The sequence below is a fragment of the Triticum aestivum genome, chromosome 2A (genome assembly GCF_018294505.1).
Source record: "Triticum aestivum cultivar Chinese Spring chromosome 2A, IWGSC CS RefSeq v2.1, whole genome shotgun sequence".
Classification (NCBI taxonomy): Eukaryota; Viridiplantae; Streptophyta; class Magnoliopsida; order Poales; family Poaceae; genus Triticum; species Triticum aestivum.
The window spans coordinates 449,352,869-449,373,974 of NC_057797.1; positions in this window are offsets into that span (position 1 = coordinate 449,352,869).

A 21,106-nucleotide genomic window follows, 5' to 3' on the forward strand; every position below is an offset into this window, starting at 1 on the left:
TTATTCATGCTATAATTGTGTTATCCGGAAATTGTAATACATGTGTGAATACATAGACACCAACATGTCCCTAGTAAGCCTCTAGTTGACTAGCTCGTTGATCAACAGATAATCATGGTTTCCTGACTATGGACATTGGATGTCATTGATAACGAGATCACATCATTAGAAGAATGATGTGATGGACAAGACCCAATCCTAAACATAGCACAAGATCGTATAGTTCGTTTGCTAGAGTTTTTCCAATGTCAAGTATCTTTTTCTTAGACCATGAGATCGTGTAACTCCCGGATACCGTAGGAGTGCTTTAGGTGTACCAAACGTCACAACGTAACTGGGTGACTATAAAGGTATACTACGGGTATCTCCGAAAGTGTCTATTGGGTTGACACGGATCAAGACTGGGATTTGTCACTCCGTATGACGGAGAGGTATCTCTGGGCCCACTCGGTAATGCATCATCATAATGAGCTCAAAGTGACCAAGTGTCTGGTCACGGGATCATGCATTACGGTACGAGTAAAGTGACTTGCCGGTAACGAGATTGAACGAGGTATTGGGATACCGACGATCGAGTCTCAGGCAAGTAACATACCGATTGACAAAGGGAATTGTATACGGGGTTGCTTGAATCCTCGACATCGTGGTTCATCCGATGAGATCATCGAGGAGCATGTGGGAGCCAACATGGGTATCCAGATCCCGCTGTTGGTTATTGACCGGAGAGCCGTCTCGGTCATGTCTACATGTCTCCCGAACCCGTAGGGTCTACACACTTAAGGTTCGGTGATGCTAGGGTTGTATGGATATGAGTATGCAGTAATCCGAAAGTTGTTCGGAGTCCTGGATGAGATCACGGACATCACGAAGAGTTCTGAAATGGTCCGGGGGTGAAGAATTATATATAGGAAGTGCAGTTTCGGCCATCGGGAGAGTTTTGGGGTCAACGGTATTGTACCGGGACCACCGGAAGGGTCCAGGGGGTCCACCGGGTGGGGCCACCCATCCTGGAGGGCCCCATGGGCTGAAGTGGGGAGGGAACCAGCCCATAGTGGGCTGGTGCGCTCCCCCCTTGGCCCCCCCCCCATGCGCCTAGGGTTGGGAACCCTAGGGGAGGGGGCGCCTCCACTTGCCTTGGGGGGCACTCCTCCCCCTTGGCCGCCGCCCCCCTAGGAGATCCCATCTCCTAGGGCCGGCGCACCCCCCTAGGGGGCCTATATAAAAAGGGGGGAGGGAGGGCAGCGACACCCAGAAGTCTTGGCGCCTCCCTCTCCCCTGCTACACCTCTCCCTCTTGCAGTAGAACGGCGAAGCCCTGCTGTGGTGACTGCTGCATCCATCACCACGCCGTCGTGCTGCTGGATCTTCATCAACCTCTCCTTCCCCTTGCTGGATCAAGAAGGAGGAGACGTCACGCTGACCGTACGTGTGTTGAACACGAAGGTGCCGTCCGTTTGGCGCTAGGATCTCCGGTGATTTGGATCACGTCGAGTACGACTCCCTCATCCCCGTTCTCTTGAACGCTTCCGCTCGTGATCTACAAAGGTATGTAGATGCATCCGATCACTCGTTGCTAGATGAACACATAGATGGATCTTGGTGAAAACGTAGGAAATTTTTTGTTTTCTGCAACGTTCCCCAACAGTGGCATCATGAGCTAGGTCTATGCGTAGTTCTTTTTGCACGAGTAGAACACAATTTGTTGTGGGCGTAGATGTTGTCAACTTTCTTGCTTCTACTAGTCTTATTTTGCTTCAGCGGTATTGTGGGATGAAGCGGCCCGGACCAACCTTACACGTACACTTACGTGAGACCGGTTCCACCGACTGACATGCACTAGTTGCATAAGGTGGCTGGTGGGTGTCTGTCTCTCCCACTTTAGTTGGAGCGGATTTGATGAAAAGGGTCCTTATGAAGGGTAAATAGAAGTTGACAAATCACGTAGTGGCTTTAACATAGGTAAGAAAACGTTCTTGCTAGAACCCTCTTGCAGCCACGTAAAACTTGCAACAACAATTAGAGGACGTCTAACTTGTTTTTGCAGCAAGTGTTCTGTGATGTGATATGGCCAAAGTTTTGATGAACGATGAATGATATATATGTGATGTATGAGATCATGTTCTTGTAATAGGAATCACGACTTGCATGTCGATGAGTATGACAACCGGCAGGAGCCATAGGAGTTGTCTTTATTTTTTGTATGACCTGCGTGTCATTGTGAAACGCCATGTAAATTACTTTACTTTATTGCTAAACGTGTTAGCCCTAGTAGTAGAGGTAATAGTTGGCGAGCAACTTCATGGAGACACGGTGATGGAGATCATGATGATGGAAATCATGGTGTCATGCCGATGACGAGATGATTATGGAGCCCCAAGATGGAGATCAAAGGAGCTATGTGATATTGGCCATATCATGTCACTATTATTATTTAATTGCATGTGATGTTTATCATGTTTTTGCATCTTGTTTACTTAGAACGACGGTAGTAAATAAGATGATCCCTCATAATAATTTCAAGAAAGTGTTCCCCCTAACTGTGCACCGTTGCGACAGTTCGTTGTTTCGAAGCACCACGTGATGATCGGGTGTGTTAGATTCCAACGTTCACATACAACGGGTGTAAGACAGATTTACACATGCAAACACTTAGGTTGACTTGATGAGCCTAGCATGTACATACATGGCCTCGGAACACAGAAAACCGAAAGGTCGAGCATGAGTCGTATAGAAGATACGATCAACATGAAGATGTTCACCGATATTGGCTAGTCCGTCTCACATGATGATCGGACACGTCCTAGTTAACTCGGATCATGTTATACTTAGATGACTGGAGGGATGTCTATCTGAGTGGGAGTTCATTGAATAATTTGATTAGATGAACTTAATTATCATGAACTTAGTCTAAGATCTTTACAACATGTATTGTAGATCAAATGGCCAACGTTGTCCTCAACTTCAACGCGTTCCTAGAGAAAACCAAGCTGAAAGACGATGGCAGCAACTATACGGACTGGGTCCGGAACCTGAGGATCATCCTCATAGCTGCCAAGAAAGATTATGTCCTACAAGCACCGCTAGGTGACGTACCTGTTCTCCCTGCAGAACAAGACGTTATGAACGCTTGGCAGACACGTACCGATGATTACTCCCTCGTTCAGTGCGGCATGCTTTACAGCTTAGAACTGGGGCTCCAAAAGCGTTTTGAGAGACACGGAGCATATGAGATGTTCGAAGAGCTGAAAATGGTTTTTCAAGTTCATGCCCGGGTCGAGAGATATGAACTCTCCGACAAGTTCTTCAGCTGTAAGATGGAGGAAAATAGTTCTATCAGTGAGCACATACTCACTATGTCAGGGTTACATAACCGCTTGACTCAGCTGGGAGTTAATCTCCCGGATGACGCGGTCATTGACAGAATCCTTCAGTCGCTTCCACCGAGCTACAAGAGCTTTATGATGAACTTCAATATGCAGGGGATGGAAAAGACCATTCCTGAAGTATTTGCAATGCTGAAATCAGCAGAAGTAGAAGTCAAAAAGGAACATCAAGTGTTGATGGTGAATAAAACCATTAAGTTCAAGAAAGGCAAAGGTAAGAAAAGCTTCAAGAAGGACGGCAAGGGAGTTGCCGCGCCCGGCAAGCAAGCTGCCGGGAAGAAGCCAAAGAATGGACCCAAGCCCGAGACTGTGTGCTTTTATTGCAAGGAAAGTGGTCACTGGAAGCGGAATTGCACCAAATACTTAGCGGACAAGAAGGTCGGCAACACGAAAGGTATATGTGATATACATGTAATTGATGTGTACCTTACCAGTACTCGTAGTAGCTCCTGAGTATTTGATACCGGTGCGGTTGTTCACATTTGTAACTCAAAGGAGGAGCTGCGAAATAAACGGAGACTGGCGAAGGACGAGGTGACGATGTGCGTCGGGAATGGTTCCAAGGTCGATGTGATCGCCGTCAGCATGCTGCCTCTACATTTATCTACGGGATTAGTTTTAAACCTCAATAATTGTTATTTAGTGCCAGCTTTGAGCATGAACATTGTATCTGTTGGGGAACGTAGCAGAAATTCAAATTTTTCCTACGTGTCACCAAGATCTATCTATGGAGAGACCAGCAACGAGGGGAAGGAGAGTGCATCTACATGCCCTTGTAGTTCTCTAAGCGGAAGTGTTCAAGTGAACGGGGTTGATGGAGTCGTACTCGTCGTGATCCAAATCACCGATGACCAAGTGCCGAACGGACGGCACCTCCGCGTTCAACACACGTACATCCCGGTGACGTCTCCCACGCCTTGATCCAGCAAGGAGAGAGGAAGAGGTTGAGGAAGACTCCATCCAGCAGCAGCACAACGGCATGGTGGTGGTGGAGGAGCGTGGCAATCCTGCAGGGCTTCGCCAAGCACCACGGGAGAGGAGAAGGACTTGGGAGAAGGGGAGGGCTGCACCAGAACATTGGTATGGCTGCCCTCCCACCCCCCACATATATATAGGGGCAAGGGAGAGGGGGGAGGCGCAGCCTTGGCCCTTACTCCAAGGAAGGGTGCGGCTAGGAGGAGTCCCTCCTCCCCAAGGCACCTCGGAGGTGCCTTCCCCCTTTAGGACTCTTCCTTTCCTTATCCTTTGGCGCATGGGCCTCTTGGGGCTGGTGCCCTTGGACCATATATGCCAAGGTGCACACCCCTACAGCCCATGTGGCCCCCCGGGGCAGGTGGCCCCACCCGGTGGACCCCCGGGACCCTTCCGGTGGTCCCGGTACAATATCAGTGACCCCGAAACTTGTCCGGTGACCAAAACAGGACTTCCCATATATAAATCTTTACCTACGGACCATTCCAGAACTCCTCGTGACGTTCGGGATCTCATCCGGGACTCCGAATAACATTCGGTAACCACATACAAGCTTCCTTTATAACCCTAGCGTCATCGAACCTTAAGTGTGTAGACCCTACGGGTTCGGGAGACATGCAGACATGACCGAGACATTCTCCGGTCAATAACCAACAGCGGGATCTGGATACCCATGTTGGCTCCCACATGTTCCACGATGATCTCATTGGATGAACCACGATGTCAAGGACTTAATCAATCCCGTATACAATTCCCTTTGTCTATCGGTACGATACTTGCCCGAGATTCGATCGTCGGTATCCCGATACCTTGTTCAATCTCGTTACCGGAAAGTCTCTTTACTCGTTCCGTAACACATCATCCCGTGATCAACTCCTTGATCACATTGTGCATATTATGATGATGTCCTACCGAGTGGGCCCAGAGATACCTCTCCGTCACACGGAGTGACAAATCCCAGTCTCGATTCGTGCCAACCCAACAGACACTTTCAGAGATACCCGTAGTGTACCTTTATAGCCACCCAGTTACGTTGTGACGTTTGGCACACCCAAAGCGCTCCTACGGTATCCGGGAGTTGCACAATCTCATGGTCTAAGGAAATGATACTTGACATTAGAAAAGCTTTAGCATACGAACTACACGATCTAGTGCTATGCTTAGGATTGGGTCTTGTCCATCACATCATTCTCCTAATGATGTGATCCCGTTATCAACGACATCCAATGTCCATGGTCAGGAAACCGTAACCATCTATTGATCAACGAGCTAGTCAACTAGAGGCTTACTAGGGACATAGTGTTGTCTATGTATCCACACATGTATCTGAGTTTCCTATCAATACAATTCTAGCATGGATAATAAACGATTATCATGAACAAGGAAATATAATAATAATCAATTTATTATTGCCTCTAGGGCATATTTCCAATAGTCTCCCACTTGCACTAGAGTCAATAATCCAGTTCACATCGATATGTGATTAACACTCAAGGTCACATCCCCATGTGACTAACACCCAAAGAGTTTACTAGAGTCAATAATCTAGTTCACGTTTACCATGTGATTAACACTCGATGAGTTCTGGGTTTGATCATGTTATGCTTGTGAGAGAGGTTATAGTCAACGGGTCTGAACCTTTCAGATCCGTGTGTGCTTTACAAATCTCTATGTCATCTCCTAGATGCAGCTACCACGTTCTATTTGGAGCTATTCCAAATAACTGTTCTACTTGGAGCTATTCTAAATTGTTGCTCCATTATATGTATCCTGTATCTCTACTCAGAGCTATCCGGATAGGTGTTAAGCTTGCATCGACGTAACCCTTTACGACGAACTCTTTTACCACCTCCATAATCGAGAAAATTCCTTAGTCCACTAGTTACTAAGGATAACTTTGACCGCTGTCCTGTGATCCGTACTTGGATCACTCTTGTACCCCTTGACTGACTCATGGCAAGGCACACTTCAGGTGCGGTACACAGCATAGCATACTGTAGAGCCTATGTCTTGAGCATAGGGGACGGCCTTCGTCCTTTCTCTCTATTCTGCCGTGGTCGAGTTTTAAGTCTTAACTTCATACCTTACAACTCAGGCAAGAACTCCTTCTTTGACTGATTCATCTTGAACACCTTCAAGATCATGTCAAGGTATGTGCTCATTTGAAAGTACCATTAAGCGTTTTGATCTATCCTTATAGATCTTGATGCTCAATGTTCAAGTAGCTTAATCCAGGCTTTCCATTGAAAAACACTTTCCAAATAACCCTATATGCTTTCCAGAAATTCTACGTCATTTCTGATCAACAATATGTCAACAACATATATTTATCAGAAATTCTATAGTGCTCCCACTCACTTCTTTGGAAATACAAGTTTCTCATAAACTTTGTATAAACCCAAAATCTTTGATCATCATCAAAGCATACATTCCAACTCCGAGATGCTTACTCCAGTCCCTAGAAGGATTGCTGGAGCTTTGCATACTTATTAGCATCTTTCAGGATTGACAAAACCTTCCGGTTGTATCACATACAACCTTTCCTCAAGAAAATCGTCGAGGAAACAATGTTTTGACATCCTATCTGCAAGATTTCATAAATAATGCAGTAATCGCTAATATAATTCCAACAGACTTTTAGCATCGCTACGAGTGAGAAAGTCTCATCGTAGTCAACTCCTTAAACTTGTCGGAAAACATCTTAACGACAAGTCGAGCTTTCTTAATGGTGTCATTTACCATCATTGTCCGTCTTCCTTTTAAAATCCATCTGCACTCAATAGCCTTACGACCATCGAGCCGTTCTGCCAAAGTCTACACTTTGTTTTCATACATGGATCCTCTTTCGGATTTTATGGCCTCGAGCCATTTATCGGAATCCAGGCCCACCATCGCTTTTCCATAGCTCGTAGGTTCATTGTTGTCTAGCAACATGACTTCCAAGACAGGATTACATACCATTCTGAAGTAGTACTCATCCTTGTCATCCTATGAGGTTTGGTAGTGACTTGATCTGAAGTTTCATGATCACTATCATAAGCTTCCACTTCAATTGGTGTAGGTGCCACAGGAACAACTTCCTGTGCCCTGCCACACACTAGTTGAAGAGACGGTTCAATAACCTCATCAAGTCTCCACCATCCTCCCACTCAATTCTTTCGAGAGAAACTTTTCCTCGTGAAAGGACCCGATTCTAGAAACAATCCCTTATTGCTTTCGGATCTGAGGTAGGAGGTATACCCAACTGTTTTGGGTGTCCTATGAAGATGCATTTATCCGCTTTGAGTTCGAGCTTATCAGCCTGAAACTTTTCACATAAGCGTCGCATCCCCAAACTTTTAAGAAATGACAGCTTAGGTTTCTCTAAACCATAGTTCATACGGTGTCATCTCATCGGAATTACGTGGTGCCCTATTTAAAGTGAATGTGGTTGTCTCTAATGCCTAACCCATAAACTATCATGGTAATTCGATAAGAGACATCATGGTATGCATCATATCCAATAGGGTGCAGTTATGATGTTCGGACACACCATCACACTATGGTGTTCCAGGCTGTATTAGTTGTGAAACAATTTCCACAATGTCTTAATTCTGTGCCAAACTCATAATTCAGATATTCATCTCTATGATCATATCATAGATATTTTATCCTCTTGTCACGACGATCTTTCAACTTCACCCTGAAATTACTTGAACCTTTCAATAATTCAGACTCGTGATTCATCAAGTAAATATACTCAACATCTACTCAAATCATCTGTGAAGTAAGAACATAACGATATCCACTACATGCCTCAGCACTCATTGGACTGCACACATCAAAATGTATTACTTCCAACAAGTTGCTTTCTAGTTCCATTTTACTGAAAACGAGGCTTTCAGTCATCTTGCCCATGTGGTATGATTTGCATGTCTCAAGTGATTAAAAATCAAGTGAGTCCAAACGCTCCATTTGCATGGAGTTTCTTCATGCATATACACCAATAGACATGGTTCGCATGCCTCAAACTTTTCAAAACGAGTGAGCCCAAAGATCCATCAACATGGAGCTTCTTCATGCGTTTTATACCGATATGACTTACGTGGCAGTGCCACAAGTAGGTGGTACTATCATTACTATCTTATATCTTTTGGCATGAACATGTGTATCACTATGATTGAGATTCAATGAACCATTCATTTTAGGTGCAAGACATTGAAGGTATTATTCAAATAAACAGAGTAACCATTATTCTCCTTAAATGAATAACCGTATTGAGATAGACATAATCCAATCATGTCTATGCTCAACGTAAACACCAATCTCGATGGTAGAGGGAGCGTGCGATGCTTGATCATATCAACATTGGAAACACTTCCAACACATATCGTCAGCTCACCTTTAGCTAGTCTCCGTTTATTCCGTAGCTTTTATTTCGAGTTACTAACACTTAGCAACCGAACTGGTATCTAATACCCTGGTGCTACTAGGAGTACTAGTAAAGTACACATCAACACAATGTATATCCAATATACTTCTATCGACCTTGCCAGCCTTCTCATCTACCAAGTATCTAGGGTAATTCTGCTCCAGTGGATGTTCCCCTTATTACAGAAGCACTCAGTCTCGGGTTTGCGTTCAACCTTGGGTTTCTTCACTAGAGCAGTAGCTGAATTGCCGTTTCATGAAGTATCCCTTTGTTCCCTTGCCCTTCTTGAAACTAGTGGTTTCACCAACCATCAACAATTGATGCTCCTTCTTGATTTCTACTTTCGCGGTGTCAAACATCGCGAATATCTCAAGGATCATCATATATGTCCCTGATATATCATAGTTCATCACGAAGCTCTAGCAGCTTGGTGGTAATGACTTCGGAGAACCATCACTATTTCATCTGGAAGATCAACTCCCACTCGATTCAAGCGATTGTTGTACTCAGACAATCTGAGCACAAGCACAACAATTGAGCTTTTCTCCTTAGTTTGCAGGCTAAGAAAATCGTCGGAGGTCTTATACCTCTTGACGTGGGCACGAGCCTGAAATCCCAATTTCAGCCCTCGAAACATCTCATATGTTTCGCGACATTCCAAAACGTCTTTGGTGCCTAAACTCTAAGCCATTTAACTATCACGTAGTTATCAAAATTTGTATGTCAGATGTTCCCAACATCTACAGACGACGTTCGAGGTTCAGCACACTGAGCAGTGCATTAAGGACATAAGCCTTCTATGAAGCAATAAGGACAAACCTCAGTTTACGGACCTAGTCCGCATAATTACTACTATCAACTTTCAACTAAATTTTCTCTAGGAACATATCTAAACAGTAGAACTGAAGCGCGAGCTACGACATAATTTGCGAAGACCTTTTGACTATGTTCAGGATAATTAAGTTCATCTTGTGAACACCCACTCAGATAGACATCCCTCTAGTCATCTAAGTGATTACATGATCCGAGTCAACTAGGCCGTGTCCGATCATCACGTGAGACGGACTAGTCAACATCGGTGAACATCTTCATGTTGATCGTATCTACCATACGACTCATGCTCGACCTTTCGGTCTCTTGTGTTCTGAGGCCATGTCTGTACATGCTAGGCTCGTCAAGTCAACCTAAGTGTTTCGCGTGTGTAAATCTGTCTTACACCCGTTGTATGTGAACGTTAGAATCTATCACACCTGATCATCACGTGGTGCTTCGAAACAACAAACTGTCGCAACGGTGCACAGTTAGGGGAGACACTTTCTTGAAATTATTATGAGGGATCATCTTATTTACTACCGTCGTTCTAAGCAAACAAGATGCATAAATATGATAAACATCACATGCAATCAAATAGTGACATGATATGGCCAATATCATATTGCTCCTTTTGATCTCCATCTTCGGGGCTCCATGATCATCAACGTCACCGGCATGACACCATGATCTCCATCATCATGATCTCCATCATCGTGTCTTCATGAAGTTGTCTCGCCAACTATTACTTCTACTACTATGGCTAACGGTTAGCAATAAAGTAAAGTAATTACATGACGTTTATGTTGACACGCAGGTCATAAATAAATTAAGACAACTCCTATGGCTCCTGCCGGTTGTCATACTCATCGACATGCAAGTCGTGATTCCTATTACAAGAACATGATCAATCTCATACATCACATATATCATTCATCACATCCTTTTGGCCATATCACATCACATAGCATACCCTGCAAAAACAAGTTAGACGTCCTCTAATTGTTGTTTGCATGTTTTACGTGGCTGCTATGGGTTTCTAGCAAGAACGTTTCTTACCTACGCAAAAACCACAACGTGATATGCCAATTGCTATTTACCCTTCATAAGGACCCTTTTCATCGAATCCGATCCGACTAAAGTGGGAGAGACAGACACCCGCTAGCCACCTTATGCAACTAGTGCATGTCAGTCGGTGGAACCAGTCTCACGTAAGAGTACGTGTAAGGTCGGTCCGGGCCGCTTCATCCCACGATGCCGCCGAATCAAGATAAGACTAGTAATGGCAAGCATATTGAACAAAATCAACGCCCACAACTACTTTGTGTTCTACTCGTGCATAGAAACTACGCATAGACCTAGCTCATGATGCCACTGTTGGGGAACGTAGCAGAAATTCAAAATTTTCCTACGTGTCACCGAGATCTATCTATGGAGAGACCAGCAACGAGGGGAAGGAGAGTGCATCTACATACCCTTGTAGATCGCTAAGCGGAAGCGTTCAAGTGAACGGGGTTGATGGAGTCGTACTCGTTGTGATCCAAATCACCGATGACCAAGTGCCGAACGGACGGCACCTCCGCGTTCAACACACGTACAGCCCGGTGACGTCTCCCACGCCTTGATCCAGCAAGGAGAGAGGGAGAGGTTGAGGAAGACTCCATCCAGCAGCAGCACAACGGCATGGTGGTGGTGGAGGAGCGTGGCAATCCTGCAGGGCTTCGCCAAGCACCACGGGAGAGGAGAAGGACTTCGGAGAAGGGGAGGGCTGCACCAGAACATTGGTATGGCTGCCCTCCCACCCCCCACATATATATAGGGGCAAGGGAGAGGGGAGGCGCAGCCTTGGCCCTTCCTCCAAGGGAAGGGTGCGGCTAGGAGGAGTCCCTCCTCCCCAAGGCACCTCGGAGGTGCCTTCCCCCTTTAGGACTCTTCCTTTCCTTATCCTTTGGCGCATGGGCCTCTTGGGGCTGGTGCCCTTGGCCCATATAGGCCAAGGTGCACACCCCTACAGCCCATGTGGCCCCTCGGGGCAGGTGGCCCCACCCGGTGGACCCCCGGGACCCTTCCGGTGGTCCCGGTACAATACCAGTGACCCCGAAACTTGTCCGGTGACCAAAACAGGACTTCCCATATATAAATCTTTACCTCCGGACCATTTCGGAACTCCTCGTGACTTCCGGGATCTCATCCGGGACTCCGAACAACATCCCCATGTGTGATTAACACTCAAGGTCACATCCCCATGTGTGAATACATAGACACCAACATGTCCCTAGTAAGCCTCTAGTTGACTAGCTTGTTGATCAATAGATAGTCATTGTTTCCTGACTATGGACATTGGATGTCATTGATAACGAGATCAAATCATTAGGAGAGTGATGTGATGGACAAGACCCAGTCCTAAACATAAGCACAAGATCGTATAGTTTGTTTGCTAGAGTTTTTCCAATGTCAAGTATCTTTTCCTTAGACCATGAGATCGTGTAACTCCCGGATGCCGTAGGAGTGCTTTGGGTGTACCAAACGTCACAACGTAACTGGGTGACTATAAAGGTATACTACGGGTATCTCCGAAAGTGTCTGTTGGGTTGACACGGATCAAGACTGGGATTTGTCACTCCGTATAACGGAGAGGTATCTCTAGGCCCACTCGGTAATGCATCATCATAATGAGCTCAAAGTGACCAAGTGTCTGGTCACGGGATCATGCATTACCATACGAGTAAAGTGACTTGCCGGTAACGAGATTGAACGAGGTATTGGGATACCGACGATCGAATCTCGGGCAAGTAACGTACTGATTGACAAAGGGAATTGTATACGGGGTTGCTTGAATCCTCGACATCATGGTTCATCCGATGAGATCATCGAGGAGCATGTGGGAGCCAACATGGGTATCCAGATCCCGCTGTTGGTTATTGACTGGAGAGCCATCTCGGTCATGTCTACATGTCTTCCGAACCCGTAGGGTCTACACACTTTAGGTTCGGTGACGCTAGGGTTGTAGAGATATGAATATGCAGTAACCCAAAAGTTGTTCGGAGTCCCGGATGAGATCCCGGACGTCACGAGGAGTTCCGGAATGGTCCGGAGGTGATGAATTATATATAGGAAGTGCAGTTTCGGCCATCGAGAGAGTTTCGGGGGTCACCGATATTGTACCGGGACCACCGGAAGGGTCCCGGGGGGGCCACCCATCCCGGAGGGCCCCATGGGCCAAAGTGGGGAGGGGAACCAGCCCATAGTGGGCTGGTGCACCCCCCTTGGCCCACCCCATGCGCCTAGGGTTGGGAACCCTACGGTGGGGGGGCGCCCCACCTGGCTTGGGGGGCACTCCACCCCTTGGCCGCCGCCCCCCCTAGGAGATCCCATCTTCTAGGGCCGGCGCACCCCCTAGGGGGCCTATATAAAGGGGGGGAGGGAGGGGCAGCCGCACCCTTGAGTCTTGGCGCCTCCCTCTCCCCTGCTACATCTCTCCCTCTCGAAGTAGAACGGTGAAGCCCTGCTGCGGTGACCCCTGCATCCACCACCACGCCGTCTTGCTGTTGGATCTTCATCAACCTCTCCTCCCCCCTTGCTGGATCAAGAAGGAGGAGACGTCACGCTGACCGTACGTGTGTTGAACACGGGGGTACCGTCCGTTCGGCGCTAGGATCTCCGGTGATTTGGATCACGTCGAGTATGACTTCCTCATCCCCGTTCTTTGAACGCTTCCGCGCGTGATCTACAAAGGTATGTAGATGCAATCCGATCACTCGTTGCTAGATGAACTCATAGATGGATCTTGGTGAAACCGTAGGAAAATTTTTGTTTTCTGCAACATTCCCCAACAGAGCTCAGCTCAATGTCTGACCACGGCAGAAGATATAGAAGAGATGAGTGTCATCCCCTATGCCTCAGCCATAGGGTCTATTATGTATGCCATGCTGTGTACCAGACCTGATGTAAACCTTGCCGTAAGTTTGGTAGGTAGGTACCAAAGTAATCCCGGCAAGGAACACTGGACAGCGGTCAAGAATATCCTGAAGTACCTGAAAAGGACTAAGGACATGTTTCTCGTTTATGGAGGTGACGAAGAGCTCGTCGTAAAGGGTTACGTTGATGCTAGCTTCGACATAGATCTGGATGACTCTAAGTCACAAAACGGATAGGTGTATATGTTGAATGGTGGAGCAGTAAGCTGGTGCAGCTGCAAGCAGAGCATCGTGGCGGGATCTACATGTGAAGCGGAGTACATGGCGGCCTCGGAGGCAGCGCATGAAGCAATTTGGGTGAAGGAGTTCATCACCGACCTAGGAGTCATACCCAATGCGTCGAGGCCGATCAAACTCTTCTATGACAACACTGGAGCTATTGCACTTGCCAAGGAGCCCAGGTTTCACAAGAAGATCAGGCACATCAACCGTCGCTTCAACTCCATTCGTGAAAATGTTCAAGATGGAGACATAGATATTTGTAAAGTACATACGGACCTGAATGTAGCAGATCCATTGACTAAACCTCTCCCTAGAGCAAAACATGATCAACACCAGAATTCCATGGGTGTTCGATTCATCACAATGTAACTAGATTATTGACTCTAGTGCAAGTGGGAGACTGTTGGAAATATGCCCTAGAGGCAATAATAAAAGGATTATTATTATATTTCCTTGTTCATGATAATTGTCTTTTATTCATGCTATAATTGTGTTATCCGGAAATCGTAATACATGTGCGAATACATAGACACCAACATGTCCCTAGTAAGCCTCTAGTTGACTAGCTCGTTGATCAACAGATAGTCATGGTTTCCTGACTATGGACATTGGATGTCATTGATAACGAGATCACATCATTAGGAGAATGATGTGATGGACAAGACCCAATCCTAAACATAGCACAAGATCGTATAGTTCGTTTGCTAGAGTTTTTCCAATGTCAAGTATCTTTTCCTTAGACCATGAGATCGTGTAACTCCCGGATACCGTAGGAGTGCTTTGGGTGTACCAAACGTCACAACGTAACTGGGTGACTATAAAGGTATACTACGGGTATCTCCGAAAGTGTCTGTTGGGTTGACACGGATCAAGACTGGGATTTGTCACTCCGTATGACGGAGAGGTATCTCTGGGCCCACTCAGTAATGCATCATCATAATGAGCTCAAAGTGACCAAGTGTCTGGTCACGGGATCATGCATTACGGTATGAGTAAAGTGACTTGCCGGTAACAAGATTGAACGAGGTATTGGGATACCGACGATCGAGTCTCGGGCAAGTAACGTACCGATTGACAAAGGGAATTGTATACGGGGTTGCTTGAATCCTCGACATCGTGGTTCATCCGATGAGATCATCGAGGAGCATGTGGGAGCCAACATGGGTATCCAGATCCCGCTGTTGGTTATTGACCGGAGAGCCATCTCGGTCATGTCTACATGTCTCCCGAACCCGTAGGGTCTACACACTTAAGGTTCAGTGACGCTAGGGTTGTATGGATATGAGAATGCAGTAATCCGAAAGTTGTTCGGAGTCCCGGATGAGATCCCGAACGTCACGAAGAGTTCCGGAATGGTCCGGAGGTGAAGAATTATATATAGGAAGTGCAGTTTCGGCCATCGGGAGAGTTTCGGGGTCAATGGTATTGTACCGGGACCACCGGAAGGGTCCCGGGGGTCCACCGGGTGGGGCCACCCATCTCGGAGGGCCCCATGGGCTAAAGTGGGGAGGAAACCAGCCCATAGTGGGCTGGTGCGCCCCCCCTTGGGGCCCCCATGCGCCTAGGGTTGGGAACCCTAGGGGAGGGGGCGCCTCCACTTGCCTTGGGGGGCACTCCTCCCCCTTGGTCGCCGCCCCCCTAGGAGATCCCATCTCCTAGGGCCGGCGCACCCCCCTAGGGGGCCTGTATAAAAAGGGGGGGAGGGCAGCGGCACCCGAAAGTCTTGGCGCCTCCCTCTCCCCTGCTACACCTCTCCCTCTTGCAGTAGAACGGCGAAGCCCTGCTGCGGTGACTGCTGCATCCACCACCACGCCGTCGTGCTGCTGGATCTTCATCAACTTCTCCTTCCCTTTGCTGGATCAAGAAGGAGGAGACGTCACGCTAACGGTACGTGTGTTGAACGCGGAGGTTCCGTCCGTTCGACGCTAGGATCTCCGGTGATTTGGATCACGTCGAGTACGACTCCCTCATCCCCGTTCTCTTGAACGCTTCCGCTCGCGATCTACAAAGGTATGTAGATGCATCCGATCACTCGTTGCTAGATGAACTCATAGATGGATCTTGGTGAAAACGTAGGAAAAAAATTGTTTTCTGCAACGTTCCCCAACAAAAAACATAGGGTTCTCCAACTTATGCTATTTTGCAGGCAACTTCGTGAGAAAAAAAACATGAGCAACTTGCATAGATTTGTGAGCAAACTGTCTGATATGCCCCCTATGCAACTTCTGACCCCTCTAGTAACTCGATCTCACACTGTGAGCAACTCCTACTCATCTTGTGGCTATGCAACTATACATATCTGCAAAGAGCGACCGCGCTAGCAAAATTGAATGCAACTGCCCCTAGCAAAATTCACAAAATTGTTTCTAGCAAGATCCAAAAGGTTTCGAGCAAGATCCGAAAGCAAATGTCCCGAACAAAATATCCAAAGCAACTGGCCTAGAAAATCAAAGCAACTGTATTACTAAAAACAAAATGCAAAACTATTCTACAAAACCAAGCAATTATCCTAGCAAAACCAAGCAACTCTCCTAGCAAATCCAAGAAACTGCATTACCAAGAAACACAATGCAAAATTGTCCTAACAAATCCAAGCAACTATCCTAACCAAATCATGCATCTGCATTATGATACGATGCAACTCTTCTAGCAAATCCAAGCAACTGCTTTGTCCCCATAATTCACATAATTGCCTATCTATTGTCCGCAAAAAGTTGTCTCGGTGATTTAAATAAAAATGTCCCTGGTTGCCTCTCGATCCTCCCTATAATCCACATAATGGCCTAGAATGTTGCATACATAATTTCCCAACGAATTTGATGGGGAAAATGCCTCCCATGTACCAATCCCTCTTACTCTCCAACGAATTTGTACGGATTTGATGGGGGGGAAATGGGCATCATCCATGCTCACCTTCATTTAGTGAGTCCCCCTTGAGATGCAACGTCCTCTCCACCTTTTCTCTTAGAGACACTCACCGCCAGCATGCTCTTTCGGTAGTTGCACATGGGCCGCCGCCCGACAACCTGCACCCTGGCACGAGAACACCCCCACGATCAGTAGCCGGCAACAATGCATCCAATTTGAAAGGCAAAATCATATGAGGTTTATACGAAATTGTTTCAATAGTTTTGCATCTTCACAAGTTTCCGGATGGGTTATAATCCCTCCATCTCAAAATAAGTGTCTCAACTTTAGTCAAATATATGAGGTTTCTCAATTCTCCTTTGCATACTAGTAGTAGTATGCAATTGTAGACATAAGAGCATTAGCATAGCAAGTTGCACATATGACATGCATCTGGACAAGGCCCCTTATTCAAACCATAGAGACAATTGATCAAGCATATAGTGTGCACTCATAAAAAGTTACAAGGAATAGCCGTGCTCACACCTTGGAGATGAACCAGGATTGTAGAAGGTTTTTTCTCACAGCACATGATGTGCACTAGATTGAATGGGGGATGCCATCATGTCGATGAAGGTGTTCTTCGCTGCCGGCTCGTTGTGCGACCCCGCCGGCAGGCGAGCTCCAGCCCTACCAACGCATGCAATCCAAGGCTGCTATCTAAAACCTAATTCCAAGTATGACATCAACTTAATTGCAGGCATCTAAAACCTTTAGAAATTGGTCAAACTATGGTCTTGTTAATGTTTCTACTCATGACAATTGGGCAATTGGATAATGTTTTTAGGAAATTGTATGATTGATCAGGTGCAACTATGTTATCTTTTTATTATGTACAAAAAAGATCCAAATTGTGTAGGGAAACCATGGTACCTTATTTTTTGCGTTTTTATTGCTTTTGTTGTGTGGTAGTTCTTCCCAAATCACATCGTGTTATATTTATGGTGCTTTGTAATTTATGGCCTGAAGTTGCTCTATTCTACTTCAAAGTTGCTCTATTCCTAACTAACCCATTTTCACAAGTAGGATGATGCGGATGATGTCTTCGTTCTACAGGAAAGAACCAATCACGTCGTACAACTATGCAACTTCTGATCCATTATTGGGGAACTCTTTATAATATCTTATGCAACTGCGATGACACCCCCCCTCCACACACACACACAATAACTTGTCCAATTTCTAGTACTGTATTCAGGAAACTCTTCATGTCTTTTTGTGCAAATTCCTATCGCAAAAAAGCACTTACAAAAAGATTGTTACTAGGCAACTCCACTCGACAAATAGAAAAACATGGAAAACCGGGACACTTCTAATCCACTCCTAGGCAACTCCTTCTTACATTTTGTGCAACTCTAGTCACAACCCTGGGCACTACCCTCCACCTTCTTCCTCCCCACACACTTTCTCTCCCTTGCCTCGCCGTCCTCCATGTTCGTCTCCCCCCCCCCCAACACACCTCATATCTCATACCTTGCCGCCCTCCACCTACGTCTCGCCCCCACATGCACACCTTCACAAAATAAGTATCTATATTTTTAGGCAACTACAGTTGTGGACTGAGCAAATCCCTCTATCATGCAATGCAACTCCAGTCGCTTGTACTTTTAGAATTACCTCGTTTGTGCCTTTCTTCGGCCGTTTTGCTTGCCTTGCTTCTTTAACTTCATCAACTTCGTCTCTTGTGCGCTCTTCTACGCCTGTGCCACGGTTTGAATTTCGATTCATTCGACCATGCTTATGTCTAGCGGTGTTGGTTGATGGAGCCGCTGGTTTTTTAATAACAATGTGTTAGAAAGCATGCATGATATGTGAATGAAACGAACAAACAAAAACATCTAATCGAAAAGGATATCTAAAATAACAGGGTACCTCCTGTTGTGTGGGATATGTCAAAAGCAAAAACTGTCTGAAAAATAGCGGCGATTTCTGTGGTGAGGACTAATTTATGGCTGCACTCTATGGCCGCACCAATGGATCCCACCAGCTAGGAAACCTGACCGGTTTCCGAGGCCAAGGAGTTAACTTTGAGACCGATGTGCGTGAAAGACTGAGGCTAACTTGTCGTAGGTCAGCAACGCGGACTGGACGATGAAGGAGGCATTCCATTCTAATGAACTTGCTTGATATATATGAGGGTCACACAACGATACACAATAAGGTGATGCCTTGGTTCTAGGGGGTGTGGCTCCGTTTCATTTTGAGGTAGTAGTGGTGGTCGTCGCAAGACCCACATGTCGCTTGCAGTAGTGTTCATTGTAGAGGTGGTCGCGAGGGACATGATTCCGTACACACCCCGAGCAGAACGGACCCGGGGAACGTAGTCCGTCTCGGCGCCGTTAGATCGGTCGCCCCGGTTCCAGACAACGGTGCCAGTGAACCGTGTGTAGACGGATCTGACGACGAGGTAGCGCTCGGCACTGTATGTGGACGGATCGGACGGTGAGGTAACGCTCGGCACCGTACGTGGACGGATCGGACGGCGAGGTAGCACTCGGCACTGTACGCGGACGGATCGGACGGTGAGGTAACGCTCGGCACTGTACGCGGACGGATGGTGAGGTAGCGCTCGGCACTGTACGCGGACAAATCGGACGGAGAGGTAGGGCTAGGCACTGTACGCGGACGGATCGGATCGGTCGACAAGGTATTTGACGACGGACGGACAGCGAGATAGGCATCATGAGCAGTCACACACGTTCAAGAAGCAAACTAGCACATGCTAAGTGCTAGACATGAGCAACTTTGCAATCCACGCGTACGTGTTGGCTTAGCTGCTGCTGATGGATGGATGTGTGATGGGTGAGGACGCTGGATGTGATTGCTAGTGATTGCTAGCTACGCATGCATCGCGCGCGGAGAAGTGATCTAGCTATTCTATTCAGCCCGTACGTGGAGGGTGCGCTCGGAAAAACGATCGAGCGCAGCGGCCCTGGCTAGCCGCGTCCAAATTCTTCAGTAATGTCGGTCACATTAGTGAAGCTCTAAAAAAGGTTGCATGGCAGAAATCATGCTTGATGAGATCAAAACAAAATATATCAATAGGTTAACATGTTAGATTCAAGATGAAGTGGGCGGATCAACCTACAGGACCAGATAATCAACGTGTGGGAGCAGAGGCGGAGCTTCGTTGGGGCTAAACCGGGCCGTGGCCCGCCCAGGATTTTTCATGTTATTTTTTATCCTATGCTCCTTTGTAGTGTATTCAGCCCAGTCCACCATAGCGCTTCTCCTCCGCCACCACGTGGTCGCCATCGCCCCGGTCGCCGCTCCGTCAAAGCCTCTGGTCGTCCTCGCCTCTGCCCCTGTTCTGCCCCAGCCGCCTCTGCCTCTGCTCAAGCTCACCGCCATCCCTGGTCGCCGGCCGCCTATGACCAAGTATCCTCTCTCTCACGCGCACGACATGGGGCTCAAGAAAATCAGCGTCGCCGGAGCTCCTTCATCTCCTGCTCTACCTTCTCTCTCGTCGAACTTTCTTTGTATTTCAATTGTAGGATAATTAGTGGATGCTGAGATTTCTGAATACGCTCTTGAGTCTTGACTTCTTAATCTATTTGTGCATATCTATACATACCTCCAGAACACAACATGTCCTGAAATTGTTATGCGTGATTGTTCAGAGAAGATGATTTTTTGTACTAGAAGATGATGTATATTTTACTATTTTTTTAGAAAAGATGAGTATATATCATTGTTGAGGAAATCGTTAACTGATAGTTGCTCGGTTGGCTGGGAAGTAGGGGATTAATAGGCTAATCGGCAAGTTAATCGGCCATTTAATCAATTACTCGGGTGATTAATCAGTTAATCGGCTACTCGGTGACCCTACGAGTAGGGATTAATCGGCAAGTTAACTGGTTAATCGGATGAATTCTTGAACAGGGGTATATATAGAATATGATATACACTTTTCTGAGAAATTTTGTAGGAAGAAGATATTACTCCACTTTGGTGTGTTCAGATCGTGATTGTGTAGTTTGGGCAATTGACATGAATTTTTGTGGTTGATCTATACTTACCATAATGCTCAAATTTGCTTCGTTTTGATAGTGAACTTCTTAAGCCTTAATTCGGAACCAATTGTGTATAAAGATCATCTTGCCTGTAACTTCTTTATTAAACATAGAAGGTGAAATTCAATGAGAACAAAAGGTATGGAATACTGAGTAATGCAATGCCTAAAAAATTGTGTTTTTTCTTTAGCTCAGCCCGTCCAACTTTTTTTTTCAAGCTCCGCCACTGTGTGGGAGGCGGTTGACCGGAGAATGTTTGCAAAATTTGTTAGGCCACGACAGTTGTTCGATGCCAAGCAACGTGTGGGAGGCGGTTGACCGGAGAATGTTTGCAAAATTTGTTAGGCCACGACAATTGTTCGATGCCAAGCAAGTCATTCCCAATGACGAAGACGAGGCAAACCCTGACAGA